Below are 3,899 nucleotides of genomic sequence, written 5' to 3' on the forward strand. Positions count from 1 at the left end.
CCCCCACCCCTCCCCGCCCGAAACGGCAACTTACCTCACCCAAGATCCTCCCGTCCAATCATAAAACACGAGGACCCCATCGCTATGGCAACGGTTGCCTAGTGACCGATAAAGCCCCGACCCCCCCCTCCTCTCACATTGTTGTAAGTTGATTGGTTGGCCTGTGTTTTTTTGGGTTGCTGTGGCGGTTTCATTGCCTGTGTTGGTTGCCCTTGGCAGTTTGTATTTTTCTGCCACCTGGAGCAACCAGCCGTGCGTCGACCTGCATGTCCTGTTGCTGTAGTGATCACAGACTTGTGTTTGGTGCATTGTGACTTGATTTTTGTATTGACCTGTGCACATACTGATCAATAACTATCAATAGCCAGGACCGTAGCTCCAAATCAACTGATCTGATTGGACACTTTTGACACACTGAACCAACATATCTGCTAACCTGATCAATTTCGTTCTTTTTTTGGCAGCTTTGTTTTTGATCAGTTTCTGTAGTGTTTTGTTTGGTGTCATTATTATTATTATTATTATTATTATTTATCCAAAGGGTTCGGGGATAGTGAGTGTGTGTTTCTGCGTTACACTCGCAGCGTGTAATGCAGGACGAGAACAATGGATCGGTGTCCGCGTAGAGACAGGTTGCCCAGGAGTTTCCTCGGTGGACTGCAGGAGAGAATTCAGAAATCAATAAATTGCCTTTGATGGGGTTAAAAAGGAGTAAGTTTTAGGATGTTGCATCAGGTCATAGTGACGTGTTCACGGTATGCAAACAGCATGGGCTTTAAGACTTAGACACGATTTTAACGACAACTCTTTATGAGTGAGCATGCATTCCGTTGAGCTGTACTCTCATAGGCTGAGTTCAAAATCCTGGATTGTGAATCTTTTTTTTTAGTTTGTCGCTCCTCCAGTTTTCTCTGTGTTTTCTTTTCTATCACTGCTTTTTGTGGTGCTCCTCCCCCTCCTTTCCTCACCTTCAGCACCTCCTTCACGCTCCTCCTCCAGTCGCTTTTATCTTCTTTCACACTGTCAGATGTTTTTTTTCTTCCCACGTATTTCACTCCCAACTTTCTCCCGTTCCTTCTAGCTGGTGTTTTGAGGTAAAGGGTATGTGGTTGTCATGGTGGAAGAACAAGTGCCTCTTGCTTATTGGAGAACAGCCTTCAACTATAGGAATTCTGGGAGAAAAAAAACGAGACAAATGCAAATTTATTCCTCCGCCAAGCTGATGCTGCTCAAATGTGTGGGTGTGCCATGAAAAAATGGGCACTCACATTATAAACAAGTGACTTTTCTAAGTTTTACAGAAACGTTCACCAATTTGCAGGTCTTATAATATGGTTTAAAAAGTTTGTAAAAAAAAAAAAGAAATCGGATCCATTTCTTTGAATGAACTGCCACCCAGAATTTCTATACTGCCAATGCCAGAGAGTGATGCATGTTGGTAGCGGTGTTTGCTTGCCGTGATCCGGGGCCACACGAGTGCAGCTGACGAGGACGCACAGAGCTTCACGCGTACAGATATGTACGGGATAAATCTTGTGCCAGCAGGAACTGAATTTGAATTGCTCTGATTGAATCTGAATGTGCATAATTTCAAACTGAATGCATTGGTTTGAAAATAAATTTCACTAAACTGAAACTGAATTTAAAGTTTTGAACTTGAATTAATTTGCTTTGAAACTGTATTTTGGTTTATTAAAAATTCAGTTTGACTACTTTCACTTTCAGTTCCATAATTCAGATTTTTGTGTCACATCCTGGTCCTTGAGAAAGCCAGGCAGAGTAATCAAACACAGATCCACAGATTTATGTTTCACTTTGGTGAAGCTTCCCTTCTGGATGTAACAGAGTTGATGCAATCCACTGTAAAAGTGACAAAAACAGACAAAGTTATTTTATTGCAGTGATTAATTTGACCTATATGTAGAAAATGTTACATTTATTGTATTGTTTATTGTTACATAGATCACATATTTGAACCAACGCATATTTACCAACGCATTCTCACTCCCCCCGCGTCAACATATTGACGCTAGTTCAGGTAGCCTTTTGCGTCCAGTTTTGACGCGCCGGGTACCCCCCACTTGTCAGTTTTTTACGAGATGAGGTAGAGGAAGACGGGCGCGTTGTTCTATTTTTTCTTACAAGAGTGGGAAATGCACAAAACTAACAATCCCAGACCCTAAATTTAACTTTTATTAGCCCTATACAGCCTATCCCTGACCCCAGTATGTCAAATTAACCATTAACCCTGATCCCTCATGTTAACCTTGGATCCCCGACCCAAAGACCCCTAAGTGATGCGACCCGGAAAAGCCGCGGGCAGCAAGGACAGACGTGTGGGGGGTACCCGACGCGTCAAAACTGGACGCAGATGGTCCCTGCCCAAGCATCAATATGTTGACGAGTCCGACGTCAGAATGTGTCACTTTTACAGTGGATTGCATCAACTCTGTTACATACAGAAGAGAAACTTCACCAAAGTGAAACATAAATCTGTGGATCTGTGTTTGATTACTCTGCCTGGCTTTCTCAAGGACCAGGATGTGACACAAAAATCTGAATTATGGAACTGAAAGTGAAAGTAGTCAAACTGAATTTTTAATAAACAAAAATACAGTTTCAAAGCAAATTAATTCAGATAAAAAACTTTAAATTCATTTTCAAATTCTGCACATTCAGATTCAATCTGAGCAATTCAAATTCAGTTCCTGCTGGCACAAGATTGATCCCATAGATACGCTTCACTCCAAACAGCCACTGAAGGACACGTAGAAATGTTTTTATCTATTTTGTTTTTACTGTATTGAGCTGCATGATGCAAAACACCGTATGTGAGTGTCGAAGCACCTTGATTTACGACCACTGAAAGAGCTTTACCACTGTGAATGATGCCTTGGTACTGAAGCAGAGAAAAAGCCAGACGGTTACAGCTGGGGGACGCAGGGAGTTTGACGAAAGGTCCTCAGAGATAAAGCCTTGTTTTGACGGGGAGGGGCATGTCTGACAAAGCGAGAAGATCAAAAGAATAATTTGTATTAAACGCCACACAGCAGCAGCGGCTTATTTATATCTCCTAACAGGCCGTCTCTTCTTCTCTGTCCCTCTCTCCTTGTTATGTATCGCTCCCTCCGTCCTCCAAACTCCCCTTTTGCAGGTGACCTCTCAGAGTCTGGCTGAGGTGGAATCCCAGGATTCGTTGTCAGGCTGTCAGGCTGTCTGCTACCTGTGAGCGTCCGCCGAGTGCTGCCACACACACACACACACTTACACAGAGAAGATACATGCACTCTTAAAACTGAACCTTAAACGGAGCAAAGCTGATATGTACATAAAATGCACAAACATCTCACATAAACACACACACAACTCACAAACGTGACATACAGCCAAAAGCTTGGTTTGACCATAGTCTGTGTGAAACAGGGTGTTTAGTTCAACTAAGAGATGATGGAAACTGATGATATATCACTTCAATAGACTTTTACATGTCAATACCATGTCTATTACATGACAAATATAGAGGGGCCGATGTTTCATAATAAAAATGAAAGAAAATAACGGGGGAAAAAAGACGAAACAAAATGGGTTTAGGTTAGAAAGACTTCTGAGACGATCCTAACGACCTGTATATAGTTTAGTTTACAAAGAGCAGCATTTAAAAACAAGAAAAAGTGCAAAAAGAATACTACTTTAGATAAAACACTGAACAGAACACAGCAACATAACTATTATTGTTATTATTATTATTATTATCATTATTATTCCTATTATTATTACCACTAGTGACATCATTACATTCCAAATTGTAAAAAGGGAAATCACAAACCTATTTTTAAATTTCTACTTAGATTTTAGGTGAAAACACGCAGCATTTAAAAACAAGAAAAAGTGCAAAAAGA

The 3,899-nt window shown here is 41.1% G+C and overlaps 1 pseudogene; it reads left to right on the forward strand.

Moving 5' to 3' along the window:
• LOC106511453 (CUGBP Elav-like family member 3 pseudogene) overlaps positions 1–3,545 on the forward strand; it is a 3,962-nt pseudogene extending 417 nt beyond the window's left edge.
• Positions 3,546–3,899: the final 354 nt, after the last annotated feature.

The sequence above is a fragment of the Austrofundulus limnaeus genome, unplaced genomic scaffold (assembly GCF_001266775.1).
Source record: "Austrofundulus limnaeus strain Quisiro unplaced genomic scaffold, Austrofundulus_limnaeus-1.0 Scaffold2806, whole genome shotgun sequence".
NCBI classification, from domain to species: domain Eukaryota; kingdom Metazoa; phylum Chordata; class Actinopteri; order Cyprinodontiformes; family Rivulidae; genus Austrofundulus; species Austrofundulus limnaeus.